This window comes from Chiloscyllium punctatum, chromosome 29 (genome assembly GCF_047496795.1).
Source record: "Chiloscyllium punctatum isolate Juve2018m chromosome 29, sChiPun1.3, whole genome shotgun sequence".
Classification (NCBI taxonomy): Eukaryota; Metazoa; Chordata; class Chondrichthyes; order Orectolobiformes; family Hemiscylliidae; genus Chiloscyllium; species Chiloscyllium punctatum.
In genome coordinates this window covers 80,914,323-80,937,827 of record NC_092767.1, presented here as the reverse complement: position 1 = coordinate 80,937,827, position 23,505 = coordinate 80,914,323, and the positions used below count along the sequence as shown (strand labels likewise).

The 23,505-nt window shown below is 42.8% G+C and overlaps 1 long non-coding RNA gene across 1 annotated transcript; it reads left to right on the top strand.

The window, feature by feature from the left end:
• Positions 1–10,798: 10,798 nt before the first annotated feature.
• Positions 10,799–18,979, top strand: LOC140454659 (uncharacterized). Its single transcript, XR_011952739.1, has 2 exons — positions 10,799–11,738; positions 16,431–18,979. It is a non-coding gene; the product is annotated as an uncharacterized lncRNA (long non-coding RNA).
• The last annotated feature ends 4,526 nt before the right edge of the window (positions 18,980–23,505 follow it).

Here is a 23,505-nt window from a genome sequence, read left to right as displayed (position 1 = left end):
TATCTTCACCCTCTTTAACTGTGGTGTAATCTCCTCACTCAGCCTCTTTGCCGAAGACTCCTGAGCCAAAGGCTCTCACTTTTCTCACCAGACACTTCCCTCAACCCCCTTTTTTGGCTGCTAGTCTGTGCTGTTTGCTGTTCTCTTTGCTGATCTCTCCCAAATTACTTCAAAATATTTGGTTTTATACTTGAAAGCATTGGATCATTTCATTGGTTTGATGTCATCCCAAACAGTGAAATTCAAATTTGGTTGGATTTTTGCATTTGAGCTATAATTTAAACTGGGCTTTTGCCCAAAACGTCGATTTTACTGCTCCTCGGATGCTACCTGAACTGCTGGGCTCTTCCAGCACCACTAATCCAGAATATAATTTAAACTGATTGGCCAAATTTGAATTTATTTTTTGTTCCATGGCAACACAACTCCAGCTATTCGTTTCAACCAAATGTTACATTTTTATCTTGTCCACGACACTCTGTGCTTTCAGTCAGTCCTTGCTAGCATCCTCTCTCTCTTAAAGGTACAATACACACCTACACCTTGATAACAATTGGTTAGTCAATGAATTCTATTGGCATCGGCTCAAATGTGGCAAAAAAGACTCCTGTGGATGATAACCCCAATTTGCCTTCCCCCTCAACTGATGGATCAGTGTTCCTCCCTATTGATCATCACTTGGGAGAGGGACAAGGGCACAAATTGTACCCTGGATGGGGGACTTCACTGACATTCACTAAGAATGGCTCACCAGCAGGAACTACTGATCAGGCTGATCTAGTCCTAAAGGACATAACTGCCAGACTGGTTCTGCAAAAGGTAAAAATGGGTCCAACTAAAAAAGTAAAACTCTCATCCTCACTGACCTAGCTGATGGTGTTGCACCTGTTTATGACAATATTGATAGGAGTGGCTAGTGAATAATTCACCTGAAGATGAAGTTCTATCTTCTCACAGAGGATACCCTCTAATAGGGTAAAAAACAATGACTTCAGATGCTGGAAACCAGATTCTGGATTGGTGGTGCTGGAAGAGCACAGCAGTTCAGGCAGCATCCAAGTAGCTTTGAAATCGACGTTTCGGGCAAAAGCCCTTCTATTCCTGATGAAGGGCTTTTGCCCGAAATGTTGATTTCGAAGCTACTTGGATGCTGCCTGAACTGCTGTGCTCTTCCAGCACCACTAATCCAGAATACCCTCTAATATCTGTGTAGCACTAACACTGCTAAGTGGGATAAATTTTATTCGTGTGTAGCATCTCAAAAATGGGCAACTGTGAGACATTTGACACATCAATAGCAGAATTGTGTTCAACCACAACCCTTAATTTCATGGCCTGGTGCTTCACCCTTCTATTATTATGATCAATACTGGGTCATTGAAAAGTCCAGGTGGCCATCTCAGCAGCAACACCATATTTAGCTAAAAATGAGATGTCAACTTGGTGAAGCTATAACACATTTTACTGGAGTGCCAAACAGTGAAGCATAATGACATAGCTGAGTGATCAGACAACCAACAAATCAGATCAATCCCATCCTCAACGAAAGAGAGCCCAGCACATCAATGAAAAAGATAAGGCTGAAACATTTGCAACAATATTCATCTCAAAATACTGAGTGGGTAACACAATTCAGCATCCTCTCGCATCATAAATGTCAAGCTTCTGCTGATTTCCTTCACCCCATGTGATATCGAAAAATGGCTGAAGGCATTAAATACTGAAAGGACTATGGGCCTGGTCAATATTCCAGTCATAAAATTGAAGACTTGTGCCTCAGAACTAGTCATGGATATAGCCAAGCTGTTCCAGGACAGCTATAATACTGCTATCTATTTGATGATTTGAAAATAGCCCAGGTATGTCCTGTACACAAAAAAGTAAGAAAATCTAGCCCAGCTAAATACTGCACCATTACTCCACCCTCAAAGTGATGGAAGGTGCCATCAACAGTGCTACAAAGTGTTACTTATATTTTAATACTGACATGGTGAGCAAATTGTAGACCCTTCCCAAGCTGGAACGCTCACTTATAAAAGGAAAGGATTTTGAATATCTCTCAAACCCTAGTTCATTGGAACAGTAGTGCCTGACTATTTGCAGATAAGTCTTTGCATGCAGTGCCCATTGTTTCCTATTCATTTTTGGGATATGGGTGTCACTGGCTGAAGCAGCATTTATTCCTTAAACTTAATTGCCCAAAGGTTAAGTCAGACTTAGCCACATATCTGTGGGACTGGAGTTACATACAAGCCAGACCAAATAAATATGACAGATTTGTTTTCCCAAAGGAGGTTATTGAACAAGATGAGTTTTTTTTACACAGAAATCAGCAGACTTCTTCTTCTATGTCTTTATTCAATTCAAATGTAATCATTGGCCATGGTGGAATTTGAACCCCCCTATCCCAAGAATATTAACCTTGGCCTCTGAATGACTAGTTCAGTACCATTACCCCTATACCACCACTTCCCCTCCCATGGACAAACAGATCTGAATTTACAACTTGGTTGCTTCATGAGAATTTTATGAAGCATCTTACAATCACTGAATAACTTCTTTCACGCACTCCATTACTGAAGGGGCATTTTGTGCTCATTACCAGATGCATATTTTCACAAATATCCCTCAATTCATCATTGGCAAATTCCAACTCATTGTCAGTGAGGAATTTAGCCTGAAGTGTTTCCATTGTAATAAAGTTCGAGCCGATGTTCAGAATGCTGCAAGTTGCAAGTATGTCTATGGGGCTCAGAGTTCTTAAGAGAGAGTCTGAAAAGGGAACTCAAAAGGACAATGCCACTGATCAAATTGTAGTTTTAACTGCAGCTAAGGGACCAGAGTTAGACTCTGTTCTGAGCACAGGAAGGGGAAAAAGTGAAGACTGTAGATGTTGGAGATCAGAGTCAAAAAGTGTGGTGCTGGAAAAGCACAGCTGGTCAGGCATCATCTGAGGAGCAGGAGAATCGACGGTTCGAGCATAAGCTCTTCATCAGGAAAGTTCTTCCTGATGAAGAGTTTATGCTCAAACTATCAACTCTCCTGCTCCTCAGATCCTGCCTGACCAGCTGTGCTTTTCCAGCACCACACCTTTTGACTGTGAGTACAAATCGTGAGAGATATAAAGCAAGTTTGTCAAAAAGGAAGATAACCCATTTTTCTTCATATATGCAGCTAAGCCCCTAACTACATAAAGGAGCTTCCATTTGCTGGAGAATGATCTTGTTTTCTTCTGGAGATTTTACTAAAAGTGAACCTATTAGTAAATGGAATTAGTTCCATTGCACAAATACAACTGCAGTGCGACGCCTTACTTGAAACAGTGGCAGTAAGAATAGTTAAGAAATGATCCATGCACACAATGGGATTACTCCTGGGTAATGAGTGAAGGTTATAAACCGTACAGGATATTATAGAGTTCTAAGTTATAAACTTGCCACTGGCAAAAGATAATTTGTTGCAGCAATGAGTTATTTTTCATGTTAATTACACAAAATTCCAAAGTGCTTCTTCTAACCTTAGTTTATCAGTCAGGTAAGTTGGGGACTTTGAATAGCTTCACGTTGGTGGCGGCTCTGGGAATAGCTTGATTTCCAGTGCACCACCTCAGTGGGTTGTGAACTTATGAAATGTCTCCTTAAGTATTTGCTGTTCATTTACCATTTTCCCTTCTTATCTGGTCCCAGGCAACAAGCAGTCATTAAAAATGGGAGCAATATCTTACCGGCCATGCAAAACGAAAGGGGACTCTGATGCTGCCGGCATTTTCATCACTGTTATTGCTTTTGAAAGAAAATGAATTGCCACCTAAAATGGAGCTGGAACCTGTTCCCAGGATGCAAGGTCCCCCAGGAAGCACCCAGACTTGGTAATGCTTGAGGCAGACATGAAAACGTGTGTCACATTCATCTTGTGTGCAGCGGGAATGGGGAGTTTCCAGCTCACCATCACAACAGATGCCACTGTGAAGCTCGCCATTGTGATTCTGCATCAATCTAATTTGAAGCTCAAAAGTCCCAGCTGCATGAGGAATCTGCAAAAGTGAATAAAATTGTATTAGGAGGGGCAACCTGGATTGTCCAATAGGGAACTGGCCTTTGAATCAAATTTATACAAGATGGAAGACAGTAGTCATTCAGCCAAGAACACATGGATTACTAGACAAACTGAAACCACTTCAGGCTGTTCAGCTATTTCTCTAGCACCTACTCAATTTGTGTACATATTCCTGACTTAACAAATATCTATCACCTTCAGTTTTGACATTTCAATTGATCTTGATTTTCAATAGCCTTTCGGTGGGTCAGAATTCCAGATTGCCAACAGACCTTCATGTGAAGAAATCCTTCCTGACTTCACACCCAAAGAGACTTGACTTTGATTTTAGAGCTCACTTCATTGTCCTGGGCTCCCCCACCACAGGAAACTGTCCTCAATAGCTCATTTCAATCACCCTTTTAAAGCTACCTTGTACATCCAGTTTGCAAAACATTACTCTGTTATCCCTTGCTACAATTGCTAACTCTGAATGGACCTCTCCAGTGCAAGGGATACAGCAACCCAACAAGGCAGCTCACCACCACCTTCTCATGGGAAGTTTGGGATTGGCATTAAATGCTGGTCCAACTGGCGAGACCCACATTCCAAGAAAGAATTTTAAAAAATGAAAATGGTTGAGTTGTCATTTTTCTGAATTGTTGTCTTTTTCATGTTTGGTCTCCCTTGGTCAATGTTGAGAGTGCGGTGCTGGAAAAGCACAACAGGTCAGGCAGCATTCAAGGAGCAGGAGATTCGACGTTTCAGACAGAAGCACTTCATTAGGAATGAAGCTTGTAGGCTTGGGGGGGGCAGGGCTGAGAGATAAATGGGAGGGGGTGTGGCTGCGGGAAAGTTAGCTGGGAATGTGATAGGTAAATAAAGACGGGGGGTAGGTGATTGAACAGAGAGGAGGGTGGAGCGGATAGGTGGGAAGGAAGATGGACAGGTCAAGAGGGCGGGGCCGAGTTGGAGGCTAGAGATTGGGATGAAATGGGGGGAGGGGAAATGAGGAAACTGGTGAAATCTACATTGATCCTGTGTGGTTGCAAGGTCCCAAGGTGGAAGATGAGGCATTCTTCTTCCAGGCGTCAGGTGGTTAGGGTTTGGTGATGGAAGAGGCCCAGGACCAGCATGTCCTTGGTGGCGTGGGAGAGGGGTGGAGTTAAAGTGCTTAGCCATGGGGCATTGCAGTTGGTTGGTATGGGTGTCCCAGAGATGTTCTCTGAAATGACTTGCTAGTTGGCATTATGTCTCTCCAATGTAGATGAGACCCTACGCCAAACCCTAGCCGCCTAACGCCTGTAGAAATAATGCCTCATCTTCCGCCTTGGGACCCTGCAACCACACGGGATCAATGTGGATTTCACCAGTTTCCTCATTTCCCCTCCCCCCAACTTATTCCAGTCCCAAGCCTCCAACTCACTACTGCCCTCTTGACCTGTCCATCTTCCTTGCCACCTATCCACTCCACCCTCCTCTCCGACCCATCACCTCACCCTCCACCTTCATTTGTCTATCACATCCCCAGCTATCCTCCCCCCCAACCCCATCCCTCCCTCCCATTTATCTCTCAGCAACCCCCCTCCCCCAGCCCACAAGCTTCATTCCTGATGAAGGGTTTATGCCCAAAATTTCGATTCTCCTGCTCCTCGGATGCTGCCTGACCTGCTGTGCTTTTCTAGCACCACACTCCCGACTCTGATCTCCAGCATCTGCAGTCCTCACTTTTTCCTCTCTTGGTCAATATACTTGAAACTGTGGTCCCTAACCTGCTTGCACCACACCCCTGGCTTTCAACAATGTCACTTCCATATACTATTTTAAAAAATTGTTGATGGGAATGCCTTCTTTGGCCATCGGGAGATTGAGGCCAATTCTGGTAGATTCCAAGCTACTCAAGGACGGCTGTTATGGTATCATTCTGGTGAAAGGGTTCTGCGTGCCTTCCAATGGACTTATGAGGTACTGTATCTAGAATGAAACCCATTTGTGGGGTCCAGCACAGCTCTGGGCAGCTGATTCGCAACGATGAGCTTTTCACTTTGAGTCCTTGAGATAAAGGCCAACATTCCATGATTTTTTCATGACCTCAAGTTGCCATTTCTTTATGAAATTATTTCTAGATGTTTCACCACATCACAGTTTAATGTTAATTGCCCCAACACCAGTCAAACAACTTTTATTCTATCATCAATAGTTACACCATTAATATATGGAAATGTTCAAAGTAAATATAAGAACATACACAGTTGTGTTGTTGCTGACCAGAGAGTTCAGGAGATTAATCTTTAATTTCTAGAGATGACAGGATAACCCCCGACACTTGGCAATGTCTCAGCTGTCCACTAAGTGTTAGCAAATTCTGTACTTAGATCCCTAAATCTTCCTGGCTCAGTTCTGAGCATCTCCCCATTTAGAAAGTGTTTGAAACCGAAGTGGTTGGCTCACACTTTTGCACACTGAACACCATTTGCCACAATATTGACCCTTGATCAATCAATGCACTTTTATAACTTTCTGCTTTCATCTGATTCATTTACTTTGTCACCTAACTTACTGTCAACAGCACATTTATAATCTCCCATCAGCCCCTAGCTATCCACTATATTCCTTATTCCATTTCCCTGTACAATGTTCAGCTGTCTTTGAGGCTTCAACTCATTACCATATGGATTGCCAGGATGTTTCAGGGACCTATGAAGAGTCAGTCCCATCACCGTGGGTCTAGTCATGTGAAGGCCTGACCAGGTAAAGATATTAGTGAACAAGGTGGATTTTTTTTCAACAATTGAGTAGTTTCATGGTTTCCACCCCTTTTTATTCCAATTTATAGAATATCATTAATTTAATTTCCTTACCAAGTGACTGGGAACCTATGCTTTGGTATCATAACTCCAACCCTCTAGATTAATGGTCCAGTGACAGCTGCTGTCCCACTATTTAAACATTTTGGTTGGAAGAGCTATACCATTCCATGGGTCATCAGTGTTAAGCACTCTACAACTCATCTGAACAGACTGTGATCCTTCACTAAGTCTCTTCCCCACACCTCTCCCATCACAAGGATTCTTGTTGGTATTGATGGTCCAGCTCACAATGACCCACTGGTGACATATTCACCCTTCTCATGAGTGCAGAAAGTGCTCTCAAAGGGAATATGTGTGTTCCATATTAACACCGTAAGAAATAGGAATAGGCTGTTCACCCCCTCAAGCCTGCTCTGCCATGGTTGATTCATAAGCTATATCAACTGAACAGACACCTAATGCCAAGCTGCAGCAGAGGCAGTTGCTGGGTCCTGCTGTTCGCAGGAAGTCTTGATTTTCTGCTCTATAGTAGCTGAATGCAGAATGACCAATGGGGAGTCAGGGTGGAGAATGATGTGGAGATGCTGGTATTGGACTGGGGTGGACAAAATTAAAAATCACACAACACCAGGTTAGAGTCCAATAGGTTTATTTGGAAGTACACGCTTTTGGAGCACTGCTCCTTCATCAGGTAGCTAGTGGGGTAGGATCATTGGACAAGGAACTTATAGTAAAAGATCAAAGTGCCATACAACTAATGCAATGTATTGAACAAACCTAGATTGTGGTTCAGTCTTCAATCACTTAAGAATAGGATTGCAGATTTCAATTCATTAATATGCAAATCCCTAAACTACTTTCAAGTCACGTTCGGAGATAACAAGGTTTTAGAAAAAAACTATAAATTCTGTGTCTTACAACTGTGTCCTCCGCAACCACCTGATGAAGGAGCGGTGCTCTGAAAGCTAGTGCTTCCAATTAAACCTGTTAGACTATAACCTGGCGTTGTGTGATTTTTAACTTCGGAAAAAAGGGTGACATCTCAGCTCAGCTCATTAAAGGTGTGAGGTTAGAGTCTGTCTGCATCCCAATTTTGAGTCAGACTGGTTCTATTACCAAAGTAGGAATTTATAAAATGTCACATGTAATGACTCCCTACAGATTGTGTGCTTTTTGAACAAGATAGAATGTATCTGCAAATACAAATCTGCAAATACACATTCACCCCATGGACGCGCGCGCGCGCCCGCGTGTATGTATGTGCATGTGTGTGCAGAACTGTGAAGGAAAGAGAGTGTGTGTGGGGTGGGGGTGGGGGGGGGGGAGAGGCAATCATACATACACACATACAAGAAAACAGAAACCCCGAGCTGTAACTAACTCCCATAGGACATTCTTTCCCTAGCGATTACATGAATGACCGCAGGACAGTGCTCTTCAGGGTAAGTGTGTACATTTGAAGAGAGCCCATAGTGATACCACTCCTTTTAGCTTTGCAGGTCCCACTATTCCTGCTTTTGTCTTTCTGCATCAAATTACATTAACAGCCGGCAACTCAATTCTCAATCCTGTGGCACAAACTATATCTCTTTGTGCAGGTCAGTCTGCAGGGTCACTGTTAAATAGTAAAAGGTTTTCTGGATTCAAAATTGTACTGTCAAAATAATCTTTGACAACTATTAGCTCTCTAACAACAACATCAGAAACTGCACAGACTCAGGTTCCCAATTACAGTAAATCTAGCAACCAGACCGATAGTCAACAAGGATCCATAAATTTTCAATTGAAATATTTCATTGCAGTAATCAAATAAGAGTGTGAGACACCGATGCAGCTCCAGAGACTGGAGTTTTGATGCACTCTAAGTGACATGCAGAAGCACGCACCTCGGGCTTGGGGATCAGAATGAACATCACGATGACTGTCAGGTTTTTTAATCCACTCAGACACATCTCCTTGTCTCCGGTTCCTGGGCAAATCTCTCCTCCGGTTTTGTTTGGGACCAGCTGCAGTTCCTCAGCCGAAGCTCAGTCCCTATATCCCGGGGGAATGGGAAGATCCCAGCCCCCTACTGAAAACCTCTGCATTTCTGGCCAATTGAAATGGGAGATGTCAAGGTAGAGAACCAATGGCGGAGCAGTGACCGCCCGCCCAGAATGAGATTGAAGTTATCCGCCGGAGTCTGATTTTGATTTTACGAATTCACAGAATCGTAGGATGGTCACGGTACAGGAGGTAGCCATTCGCTCCATCGTGCACAGGGAAACGGAGACACAACACAAAGACAGCAATTCAGAGAAGCAGCAAAGAGAGTATTTTACTTTCCAACGGAAAACAGAACAAAAACTGTTCAATTCGACTACAACCTGGTGTAAATTGTACACATTTTTTGTTGGGTCGCTTAAGATAGAGTTGAAACTGACTGGAAAGTTTGCTAGCAATACTTTTATGTCTATTCCAAGAGATGATAGCTATACTTGCTGGCCATTCACATGTAGTATTTAATTTATCTTCTATACTTCTGATTTTTCTCCTTCCCAATTCATACTTTAGTTCCCTGTCTCTTCTTGCTCCCTTTCCAACCTCCTTTCCTCTCCCCTTCTTGCCCTTCACCATCTCTGTGAATCTGTCTCTCCCTCAACCCTCTGCTCCATTCTGCTACTGGAAAAATAACAAATATCAATAGAAAAGAATCCCTACAGTGTGGAAACAGGCCAATCAATCCAAAAAGTCCTCACCAACTCTCCAAAGAGCATCCCACCCAGACTCCAAGATGCTTTCTCACAAAGTGAAGAAAAATTGATTATTTCTCAACATTGTAATAGCACTGATTTGTGTAAAAAAGAAAAGATGATTATAAAAGAGGTAATGTGCACCTGAGCTTTTAAAGTGTTCAAAAAATAGTTTACTCTTCTCTTTCAACATGAAAGCTAAAAATGTTATTTAGCTGATGATTTTCTTTTGGGTTACTTTCTAACAGATGAATTCTAACAGATGAAAGGCTTAACAGACAATCAATTTTTCAATGTATAATTTCAGTTACATCACACTGCAAATTTTTGTTATAAATTCTGTGTTACGATCGAGTCCTCCACAATCACCTGATGAAGGAGCATCGCTCCGAAAGCTAGTGTGCTTCCAATTAAACCTGTTGGACTATAACCTAGTGTTGTGTGAGTTTTAACTTTAAACTAGGAAGGGTTGAGAGAGATATGAGCCAAATGCTGTCAAATGGGACTAGATCAGATTAGGATGTCCGGTCGGCATGGACAAGTTGGACCGAAGGGTCTGTTTCCATGCTGAATGGTTCTATGGCTCTATGACTCTATAATTCCTCCTTATCGCGATAACCTCTTCCAGCCCCTTACAACCTTCCCTTTCATTGTAACAAGACCTCTGCTCTCCCCTAATTCAGCCTATTAATCTATCCACCATTGGCATGGAGCTGTAAGGTCTGTAATTAATTTCCTAACCTCTTTCAGCTCCCCTCTTTCCCTATTTAAACACAGCTTCACCAGTTCTGGGGTGTGCAGTTGAGGGAGCTCCATCTGCTGGTGGGAAGACTATTCAATGGTGATGTTAAAATCAGGAACACATCATGCAAAGTAAGTTTACCATGTTGTGTTGATTCGACAAAACTATAGAAAATTTAACCTCTAAAGATGAACTACAACTTCCCCTTCCCAGAAAACCTCCCTAAATATCCTTCATCCTCCTCAAATCCTGGAACTACCTCACTAAGTGTATTGTGGGTCTACCTGCACCTCACAAACTGCAGTAGTTCAAAAAGGCAGCACACCACCACCTCAGGGGTAATTCAGGAAGGGCAATACTGATGCCTACATTATATGAATGAATTTTTTAAAAAGACAAATGTGGGAACATTACAAGCAGAGATATTAGAATTTTTCTGTAGATAGAGAAATGACATGACTCACTTTCACCAGTGTGGGATATGGTGGATTAATGTTACTTCTGCAATTATGCAATTCCATCTTACAAAGGAGGTGAACTCACACCAGTGTGTAATTGTTTTAGCCACGAGCTGAGTCAACAAGAATGGAAACAATGTGGAGGAAATATATAATTGTTTTTGTATTAGCTAAAACTCTATGTCAGAAGGTAGACATTATGGGCAAGTAGATAAGATGTTGTGAGGGGATGAAGTTAAGCTAGATACGCCTGTACAAACAGTGGGTAGAAACATGTGCTTCCCACTTTTACAAAAACACAGGAACAAACCCCAATTAAAAGGGTCATAGGGATCAGAACGGCCTCGGGAAAGACACAGATGAAGGGGGTAGATAATGATGAAGAAGGGATATGCCTAACAATGACCTATAACAGGGTAAGGTCAAACAGCCTTGTGAGACCAGAAATAAGCATTTTATCACAGACAAGGCCGGATAAGGCAAGAGGCAAACAGGGGTAATGGGGGCCGGTCTTAGGGAAGTGGACGATGTAAGCAGGGGAGGGAGCAGTGTAAAACAATAGACATCAAATCATATAAATGTTATGTATGAATTGAATTTAGTGTGTGTATGTCCCTTGCCTTGAGAAAGGGACATCACACCCACTTGCAAGTGTAAAATAAATGGCACTACTGATTCAGATCTTGTCTCGGACTGAAATTATTGAAGTGAGTGGGCTTTGTTTCTCACAATTGGGGGCTCGTCCGGGATTTTCTTCCATCACCGGGGGGAGTGGCTGGCCTTGGACACTGGGAAGACGCGTCCCGTTCCCCATTGAGGAGCGGTCTCGTGTCCTGGTTTGGTCTGCTCCCTTGGGCGACTGGTACGAATCCCACAAGAGAGACATCTGAATCAGACAGTGATAGGAGCTCGATAGACAATACGGCACAAAGGGACCAGGCAACTCTGTGCACAGACCAAGGTAAGAAACCTGACTTTTAAGTATTGCCTTGGTGGCCGGGATTGAGTTTTAGTAGTTAATAAGGGACCAACGAAGGAACTCAATATGGGTTGTGCCGTGGGTAAGGAAAAAGCCTCCGGGAAAAACAAAAGAAGGAAAAAGCAATGGAATTGGAGGCGGGGTCCCTTACAACATACCTCCAGAAAGTTCTTTGGGGAGGATGTTGTGGAATTGGCAAAATAATACTTGTACAGGGGAAAAAGATGATTAAATATTGTTGCTTCGTATGGACTAAGGAATCCATTCTTTGTCCCGCCTCTTTTGGCCAAAATTCAGGTCGGACAAAGACTGGGTTTGTAAATATCTGAATTTATTTGTCAATGAGTGAGAGAGAGAGAGAGAGAATGAAGAGAGCTGTACAGCTGGTCGAAAGTTTAACCCTTTGTGATTTGGTTTGAATACACATTTGTTTGTTGGTGATTGAATGTTTGCGTTTTATTCCCTGGAGCTTGAGTTCCGGGACTGTTTTGAATCTGATTCTTATTATGGAAACTTAACATGATTTCTTTAAAGGTTAAGGATTCTATAGAGATTATGAAAAAAAAAGAATGATAACTCCTGTTCTTCTTACAGGTCACGACTGCCTTACTATCAGTTTCTAACTAATCTCTTTTATCTTTACATGAAAGCGATTTATGGAGGACAGTTGAAGTTTCAGTTCAACATTAGATTGTAGTAAAAACAAGATCCTATGGTTAATATCTGTGACCTTGGATTCGGCCATTGTTCATGCATTAGAAGTTTTTTTCTTTAAACTTGAATAGACAAATAATTTTAAGGCAGCTCTGATTATTTCACGACCTATAGTATTGTAATTGAGCAATGATTGGTCAGGACTACTTAAGAAAACTAATTTTGGATTTAAATTAAGGGACTAAAACTGGGTGATTACAGTGGATTTCAAAATTGAGAACTGTATGCATTTTACATTTTGAATATTAAATACTGAATAAATGAACGTAAATATATAAATATATTTACAAATTTGGAACAGGCTTTAAAGTTAGTCAAGCATGAATTGATGAATTGGTGTTTGAAGTTATGGGGAGCTAGAAATATTGCAATATTTCATTAAAAAAAAAGAAAGAGGGGAAGAACGTAATGACTTATCCCCTTCGGGAGGTACCAATAGGGGACAAAGATTGGGTTTGTAAGTGTCCCCCTCAGCAGTGGGGAGGTCAGAATATTTAAAAAAGAAATGAAGGTCCTGGTTGAGGATCTGGTAGGGTTGTCTGAACAAACTGATCAATTTTTGGGGCGCAGTCTGTATACCTGGGCTGAGTTAATGTCTATTTTGAATATACTATTTACTGGGGAAGAAAGGGGACTTATATGGGGAGCAGCCATTAAAATATGGGACAGGGAACATCCGATTGGAGATGGGGATGCTGGACAGGGAGAGGTGAAGTTTCCCCTCAGAGACCCCCAGTGGGAAAATCAAAATCCGGAGCATAGAGAAGAAATGAGGGAATTGAAAGACCTGATTCTAAAAGGAATAAAAGAGGCAGTTCCGAAGTCACAGAATTTGACTAAAGCCTTTGAAGTTAGACAGGAGAAAGATGAGACTCCCTCAGCTTTCTTGCAAAGATTAAGAGACTCAATGCGGAAATATTCTGGAATGAACCCTGAGGACCCAGTGGCACAGGGTCTTTTGAAAGTACATTTTTGTGACAAAGGAATGGCCAGACATACAGAGAAAGATACAGAAGATAGAAGGGTGGAGTGAAAAGCCATTAGATGAATTGTTAAGAGAGGCACAGAAAGTGTTTGTAAAGAGAGAGGATGAGAGACAGAAACAGAAGGTGAAAATGATGGCAGCTACGGTTGATGAGGTAGTTAAGAAAAGAATGGAACCAATATTGAGCAACTGGAGCGGTGGGTGGCAGCATGTAGGGCAGAGAGGACAAGGGGGAAAGGGAGAGAGAGAGGGAGAGGACAAGGGGGAGTATTTGATAGAGGGTTCGAGCGACAGGGGCAGAGCTGGAGGTCTCCACAGGCGGGATGCTATTATTGCGGAAAGATAGGGCATTTTAAGCAGGAATGTCCGGCTCTGAAAAGGGAAGAGAGGGCAATTCCGCTTATGAATTTTGATGAAGAATAGGGGTGTCAGGGGTTCCTGCCCTCGGGGGCCCACCAGGATCCCTTGATAAACCTGAAGGTGGGACCCTATAAGGAAGAGGTAGTCTTCCTCGTAGATACGGGGGCAGCACGGTCATCGCTGAATTTTAAACCAAAGAAAGTAGAAATGTCGACACGGTCAATTACTGTTTCAGGGGTTAAAGGGGAGGGATTTACTGTTCCAGTATTTGAACCTATGATGATAGAAGGTCCTAAGGATAGGGTCAAAGGGGAATTGTTGTATATCCCTGATATAGGAAGTAACTTACTAGGGAGAGATTTAATTATCCTCTTAGGACTGGGGATTGGAATTCAGGAAAAAGAATTAGTTGTCCAAATGGCAATGTTGACAGAGGATATGGAGAGAGAGATAGACCCTATTGTATGGGCTAGAGAAGGGAATCGTGGAAAACTACAGATCCCCCCCTTGAAATAAATTTAAAAAGGAAAGGGGACATTGTCTGTGAGCGACAATATCCCATTTCCATAGAAGGTAAACGAGGACTGCAGCCAGTAATTGAAGGATTGATAAGAGATGGATTGTTGGAGCCATGTATGTCTCCTTATAATACCCCAATTCTACCAGTGCGGAAATCCAATGGAAATTATCGATTGGTGCAGGATTTGAGAACATTAAATCGAATAGTACTGATCAGGCACCCAGTGGTGCCAAACCTCTATACCTTATTAAGTGAGATCCCTCATGACCACAAATGGTTTAGTGTGATAGATTTAAAGGATGCCTTTTGGGCTTGTCCCTTGGCAGAGGAAGGTAGGAATTTGTTTGCCTTTGAGTGGGAAGACCCTAAGACAGGACAGCAACAGCAATACCAGTGTACTGTGCTTCCCCAGGGGTTTACGGAATCCCCGAATTTATTTGGACAGATGTTAGAACAAGTATCGGAGAAATTTAGCAGCCCCAAGGGGACTACCCTGTTGCAGTATGTAGACGACCTCTTAGTAACAGGAAAAAGAAGAGAAAGAGTAGTAGAAGCCACTAACAAATTATTGAATTTCCTGGGCCAGCAGGGACTGCGAGTATCTAAAACCCAACTACAATATGTGGAGCAAGAAGTGAAGTACTTGGGACATTTAGTGAGGGAAAGCGAAAGATAAGCCCGGAACGGATAGAGGGAATAGTGGGAATGCCACTGCCCAGCACTAAAAGGGAGTTACGCAAATTTTTAGGTCTAACGGGTTATTGCAGATTGTGGATTGATTCCTATGCACTGGAGACTAAGAAATTATATCTCAAACTATTAGAGGGGGGAACCCAAATGTCTAAGTTGGGATGAGGAGGAAAAAGAACTAGTTGAGAAACTCAAAAGAGATTTGATCCATGCCCCTGTGTTAGCCCTACCTTCCCTAGATAAACCTTTCCACCTCTTTGCTACCGTGGATAAGGGAGTGGTTTTGGGAGTATTAACCCAGAGGTGGGGGAAGGGATTAGTACATGAAGAATTGATTAAACGAGTCTTGGAGTCCCTATTACTCCCCCGAGAAATAGCAGTAGTGCATGTAAATGGTCATCAGAAAGGAAATGAACTAGAAGTTAGGGGAAATAGATTAGCCGATGAGGTGGCTAAGGAAGCAGCCCTGAATCCACAAGAAGTGGCGATTCATTCCCTAATACCTACTGTCCCAGGTCCTTGGGAAGCTCCTATATTTACTGAAAGTGGAGAAAAAGAATTGAGAGATTTAGGGGCTGTAAAAACAGCAGACGGGCCTTGGAGGTTACCTGATGGAAGGGAAATGTTAAACAAAATGATGATGCGAGAGATTATGGCTGTCCTACACCAAGGCAGGCATTGGGGAGTACAAGCAATGTGTGATTTAGTTCTTAGGGAATATGGATGTAAAGGAATGTAAACAATTGCTAAACAAATATGTGAGGGATGTATCATATGCAGAAAGGTAAATAAGAAAGTCTTGAGAAAACAGACCCCGGGAGGAAGAGACCCAGGATTGAGACCTTTCCAGAGTATACAAGTAGATTATACTGAACTCCCAGGGTAGGGAGACTAAAATATATGTTGGTCAGAGTAGATCATTTATCTGGTTGGGTTGAGGCATACCCCCTAGCTACCGTCACTGCGAGTGGAGTGTCTAAAACAATATTGGAGCACATAATTCCCCGATATGGGCTCGTGAACCATATTGATTCCGACCAAGGAACTGACTTTACCTCTAAAGTATTACGGGGGGGGGGGTAATGAAAGGGTTGGGAATTTCCTGGGAGTTCCATACTCAATGGCACCCGCCATTATCGGGAAGGGTTGAGAGAATGAACCAAACACTCAAACGACAGCTCTCTAAACTGATAATAGGAACCAGACTCCCTTGGATCAAATGTTTACCTATAGCTCTCTTGCGAGTACGAACAGCCCCAGGGAAAGATTTGGGACTATCCCCCTATGAAATCTTATTTGGATTACCTTACTTGGGAACGAATGGAGAATTGCCAATTCCCGAAACTAAAGATTTGTTTTTAAAGAAGTATATACTGGGTTTGTCCTCCTCTTTGTCTTTCCTAAGGAAACAGGGTTTATTGGCACAGACTCCAGCCCTTGAATGCACCATTCATCCCATCCGGCCGGGAGATTGAATCTTAGTAAAATCATGGACAGAGACTAAATTGCAGCCGGACTGGGAAGGGCCGTACCAGGCTCTTTTGACGACCAAAACGGCAATAAGGACGGTGGGGAAAGGCTGGACTCGCTACACTCGGATCAAAGGGCCAGTGGACCCTCCCGTGGAGGAAGAAGTCTGGACAGTCGAATCAACGCAAGATCCGCTGAAACTCAGACTAAAGAGACTTTGAGTAACTGATTATACAGTGGCGACGCGAGCGCGGGATTATTTCTGTAAGATTGTATATTCAGCATGATGGTTAGAATACTGGGAATGCTGCTAGAGATATGATGCTAGCTCTCTTAGTATTGGCATTTCATCAAATATCATTTTCATATGTATTATTAACGGTTCCTGAATCTGATAACCCACAAGTAATAGACGCTGATGTATGTAGCTTAGTAAATTGTGGGGATGTAGATAATCAGAGACAGTACCGCAGCTCTGAGATACATCTTAAGTCCTCTGGGGATGGCCTTGGGGATGGTACTTAGTATAATGGTCTCGTCACAGTACACCGGGCCCCCTTCCGACCAGCTCGTGATTGTCCTGATAAAAAGTGTAACCCAATATACCTAATGATAAGGAAAACCACATGGCACGAAACAATCCTGGGTGGGGGGGGGCACCTATGAGATACAATGAAATGAAATGCTTAGGATAGAAATGAAAGCAAATGGGAAGGATTTCTTGGGCTATTGTTTTCGAATTAGTGTAGGACAGGGAAAACGGGTAGAACTACTGGGTAATAAGATACAATCTTTCACCCCTCCCGATGATCCTAAAGTAGTAAAATTTATAGAGGTAAAGGACTTGAAACAGACCATTGAAATAGAAACTGGGTACGGGGATGCAAATGCCTGGGTTGAATGGGTAAAGTATACTGTGAAAAGTCTGAACAAGAGCAATTGCTATGCATGTGCCTCCGGTCGGCCAGTGGCCCAGGTGGTTCCCTTTCCGCTCGGGTGGAAGCGAGACAGGAAGGGCATGAAATGTATGATAGCCCTGTATCAGGATGAGACTGCGTGGAATGATAGGAATTGTACCTCCCTATCACTGATGTTCCCTCCCTTGGAGAAGAAAGATGTAAAAGATCCCCCCCTGTTTTCTGCCGCAGTTGGAAATCACACATCGTGTGTGTAGACGAGGTACAAGTCAGTCGAAAGATTTGGGGGAGCTGAAACTATGTACAGAGATTAAGAATGTCACCGAAACGGAGAAGGGAGGGAACTACTCAGCATTAAAGGTTCCCCGAGCGGATCTGTGGTGGTACTGTGGAGGCAAAATATTGAGACCCACGCTATCTCCAGATTGGAGAGGGATATGTGCAATTGTACAGTTGGCAATTCCATTTACCCTGGCATTTGAGAAGGAAAACAAAGGAGGGAAAAAGGGAAGGGGTAAGAGATTACTGTTAGACACTTCTTTCGATGACAGGATTTATCTTGATTCGGTAGGAGTCCCTAGGGGGCTACCTGATGAATTCAAGGCTCGTAACCAGATTGCAGCAGGCTTTGTGCCAGCTCTCTTTTGGTGGGTAACAATTAATAAAAATGATCATACCCTGTATACGAGGGCTCACCCAAAGGCTGATTGAAACAGCCTTGATGAAACAGATGCCCCTAAAAGGGAATCAGGCTGAAGGACTTTATCGACTAAATAATGAGCAGATGAGTGAGACCAAGATGGATGAAATCTCCGGGATGATGCTTGTGAATTTCGGGAGCGATGCTTAGAAATAAAATATTTGCAGAAGATAACAAATGGTAATTAAAGAAAGAGGGGGAATTGTGGGATATGGTGGATTAATGTTACTTCTGCAATTATGCAATTCCATCTTACAAAGGAGGTGAACTCACACCAGTGTGTAATTGTTTTAGCCACGAGCTGAGTCAACAAGAATGGAAACAATGTGGAGGAAATATATAATTGTTTTTGTATTAGCTAAAACTCTATGTCAGAAGGTAGACATTATGGGCAAGTAGATAAGATGTTGTGAGGGGATGAAGTTAAGCTAGATACGCCTGTACAAACAGTGGGTAGAAACATGTGCTTCCCACTTTTACAAAAACACAGGAACAAACCCCAATTAAAAGGGTCATAGGGATCAGAACGGCCTCGGGAAAGACACAGATGAAGGGGGTAGATAATGATGAAGAAGGGATATGCCTAACAATGACCTATAACAGGGTAAGGTCAAACAGCCTTGTGAGACCAGAAATAAGCATTTTATCACAGACAAGGCCGGATAAGGCAAGAGGCAAACAGGGGTAATGGGGGCCGGTCTTAGGGAAGTGGACGATGTAAGCAGGGGAGGGAGCAGTGTAAAACAATAGACATCAAATCATATAAATGTTATGTATGAATTGAATTTAGTGTGTGTATGTCCCTTGCCTTGAGAAAGGGACATCACACCCACTTGCAAGTGTAAAATAAATGGCACTACTGATTCAGATCTTGTCTCGGACTGAAATTATTGAAGTGAGTGGGCTTTGTTTCTCACACCAGTATCCTCACATACAGATGAGGAAGGACACCACTTTGGCTGGAACAACACATTCATCCTAGGACAAGCCAAACAAGAGACATGCACGAGAATTCCTAGAAGCATGGCATTCCAACCGGAACTCTAACAACAAACACATTGACTTAGACTCCATTTACCACCCTCTGAGAAAAAGAACAGTGAAAGACATCACTACAGGAAATTACATCACCAACCCAAGGAAACCTAAATACATAAATAGAAAGCAGGTCACTAATACCAGTGCTTCACTGGAGGCTCACTGATGATGTTACCTAATATGGTGACGAAACGTCTGAAAACAAACCTTCCAGCGCAGCAAGCAAATTTACATCCAGAACCTCAACCTGAGCTACAAATCTTCTCAAAACTCATTAAATGGCAGAGAAGTTAAATAAATACTTTGGACTCAGTCTTACATTTCTTTGGCGAAGAGTGAATTGCATCAAGTTTTTTGGAGGGATTCTGGTGATAAGGCCCAGCAATATTTCTACCTGTATCTTACTAAGCAGTCCTCATAAACTACATACCACCTTATGGTATTCCTCAGGTCTGATTCTAAGCCAAACTTAGCACATACAGAATAGCTCATCACTCAGCTGATAGATCCCAAAAGACTGACATCTCTTGAACCTGCACCGTCTTGCACCAGGACAAGTGAAATAACTCCACACAGGCTGGTAACCTGTCACCAAGTCACTCTTTATTTACAAGTGGAGAGTCCTTTACACTGATTCAGCCCCCTTAGAGCCAGTTCTGAGTGAACAGAATGTCTAACACTCCCGTTATTATCTGTCAGCCAGGGCTCCCTGATTGGGCCAGATCAATTGACTGAGCACAGCCAACATTGATTTAGTAATGCAAAAATTATGTTTTTCAAACCTGATAGAGTTTTAAGGATGCTAGTGGCACAGTGGATGTGGTGTTTTGGATTTTCTGAATCCTTTTTATAAAGAACCACAGATGAGGTTAGGAAAGAAAATGAAAATGCATGGGGTTGGAGCATAGATTAAGGATTGATTAACAGGTGAAAAGTGAAGAGTAGGCAGATTACAACAGAATTTTAATCAGATGGGCCAATGGGCTGAGGAATGGCAGATGGAGTTTAATTTAGGTAAATGTGAGATGTTGCATTTTGGAAAAGCAAATCAGAGCAAGATTTATGCACTGTATGGTAAAGTCCTGGGGAGTGTTGCTGAACAAAGAGGCCTTGGAGTGTAGGTTCAAAGCTGCTCGAAAGTAGAGTCACAGGTAGATAGGATAGTGAAGAAGGCATTTGGTATGCTTTCCTTTATTGGTCAGAGTATTGAGTACAGGAGTTGGGAGGTCATGTTGCAGTTGTACAGGACATTGGTTAGGCCACTTTTGGAATATTTCATGCAATTCTGGTCTCCTTCCTATTGGAAGGATGTTGTGAAACTTGAAAGGGTTTAGGAAAGATTTACAAAGATGTTGCCAGGGTTGGAGAGTTTGAGCTACAGGGAGAGGCTGGGGCTGTTTCCTCGGTGGCTGAAGGGTGACCTTATAGAGGTTTATAAAATCATGAGGGGCATGGATTGGATAAATAGACAAAGTCTTTTCCCTGGGGTGGGGAGTCCAGGTTTTGGGTGAGAGGGGAAATATATAAAAGAGACCTAAGGGGCAGCTTTTTCACGCAGAGGGTGGTATGTGTTTGGAATGAACTGCCAGAAGAAGTGATGGAGGCTGGTACAATTGCAACACTTAAACAGCATATGGTTCGGTTTGGAGGGATATAGGCCAGGTGATGGCAAGTGGGAGTAGATTAGGTTTGGATATCTGGTCGGCATGGATGAGTTGGGCTGAAGAATCTGTTTCCATTCTGTATGTCTCCTATGACTCTAAATGGGAGTAAACTAGGTTAGGATATCTGGGCAGCATGGAAGAGTTGGACCAAAGGGTCTGTTTCTGTGCTATATATCTCTTTGACTCTAAATGGGTTATTCTCAGGTTGTCAGGCTGTGACCAGTGTGGTACCACAAAGATTAGTGATTGGGCCCCAGCTAATCCTAACTATATAGAATCCCTACAGTGTGGAAACAGGCCTTTTGGCCCAACCAGTCCACACCGACCCTCTGAAGAGTAACCTACCCAGATCCATTCCCCAACATTTACCCCGATTAATGCACCTAATCTACAAACCCTGAATACCGTGGGCAATTTAGCATGGCCAATTCACCTGACCTGCACATCTTTGGACTGTGGGAGGAAGCCAGAACACCCGGAGGAAACCCACGCAGACACAGGGAGAACATGCAAACTCCACACAGACAGTCACCCAAGGCTGGAATCGAACCCAGGTCCCTGGTGCGGTGTGACTGCAGTGCTAACCACTTAGCCACCATGCCACTTCATCTTATATCAATGATGGATGTGGGGACCAATTGCAATATTTCCAAGTTCGCAAATGATGCAAAACTTGATAGCGCTATGTGTTTTGAGGAGAATGCAAAGAAGGTTCAAGGGGATTAAGACTGGTTGAGTGAGAAGGAGCATAGAAGATTGAATCTAATGTAAACAAATGTGAGGTTTCCCATTCCAATAAGAGGAAAGGAGGTACAGGGTATTCCTTAAATAGTTTAAGCTTGGGAAATGTTGATGTCTGTTTATAAGTTACTGAGAGCTAACATTCAGATGCAGCAAAAAATTAAAGAAGTCTTGTTTCAGTTGTATAGAACATTTGCAACTACAGCACTTGGTGCATTTCTGGTCCCCTGGCCGAAAGGAGACTATATCTGCCATAGACATAGAGCAGTGGAGGTTCACCAAACTGATTCCTAGGATGGGGGCCCGTCATGCAATTCTACCTAATATGGTCAGACCGTATTTACAACATCATGAGCAGTTTCAGAGCCTGTTTCAGGGAATGTATTAACCTTGGACAAGGTCCTGAGGAGGTTTACAAGAATGATCCCAGGAATGAGGAACAGTTGAGGATTCTGGGTCTGTACTCAATGTAATTTAGAAATATGAAGGGAATATGATTGAAACTTACAGAATACTGAGAGGCCTGGTTAGAATGGATGTGGAGAAGATGTTTCCATTGGTAGGAGGAGAGACTGACACCCGAGAATAACCCATTGAGAGTCAAAGAGACTGACAAAAAAAAATTAAAAAAAAGAAGTTGCATCAAGACACTGTTCAAAAGGGCCAGAACACACCAGAACTGCAAAAAGAGGAAGAACACCTATACAATGTATTCGCCAAAAACGGATACCCCCGCAATTTCATCAACAGATGCCTAAAGGAAAGATAACGGAACGAGGACATGCCGCAACATAAAGGACTAGCCACACTACCATATATCAAGAGCATTTCCGAACTGACAGCCAGACTACTGCGACCACTAGGACTCATAGAAGCACACAAACCAACAGCCACTCTCAGACAACAACTCACCAGGATGAAGGACCCGATACCCAGCATGAGCAAAACCAATGTAGTGTACAAAATCCCATGCAAGGACTGCACAAAACACTACATAGGACAAACAGGAAGACAGCTAATGATCCACATCCATGAACAGCAATTAGCCACGAAACGACACGACAGCTATCCTTAGTAGCCACACACGCAGATGACAAGCAACATGTGTTTGACTGGGACAACACTACTATTATAGGACAAGCCAAACAGAGAACAGCCAGGGAATTCCTAGAGGCATGGTACTCATCCACAGATTCTATCAATAAGCACATTGACCTGGACCCAATGTACCGGCCACTGCAGCGGATACCTGGAACTGATAACCGGAAGCGGCAGATACAAATCACTGTAAATGCCGGAGGAAACATCACAGAAGTGCTTCACAGGAGGCTCCCAAGCACTGAGGATGTCACCTAGACAGGGGACGAAATGTCTGCAACACAAGTACCCAGCTTGGCGAATAGAACCACAACAACAAGCACCCGAGCTACAAATCTTCTCACAAACTGACACCTAAGGCACAGCCTCGGAGTGAAGGGACAACTCTTTAGAACTGAGATAAGGAAGAATTTCTTCAACCAGAGTATCGTGAATCTATGGAATTCATTGCCATAGAAACCTGTGGAGGCCAAGTTCTAGAGTGTGTATAATTCAGAAATTGAGAAGTTTTTGATTAGTAAGGTGATCAAGGGTTACAGGGAGAAAGCAGAAGAATGGGATTGAGAAACTTACCAGCCTTGATCGAATGGTGGAGCAGATTTTCTGGGCCTAATAGTCTACTCCTGTTCCTGTATCTAATAGTCTTATAATGTTCCCATGAGAAAAGTTTGGGGAGATGAACCTGGATTCTCTCAAGTTTAGATAATTGAGAGGTGATCTCATAGAAATTTGTAAAATTTTTAAAGGGATAAACAAAGTAGATGCAGAAAGAATGCTTCCCCTGAATGGGGCATCTAGAACCAAGAGGCACTATCGCAGAAGAAAAGGAAAGTCATTAAAAACCTAAATGAA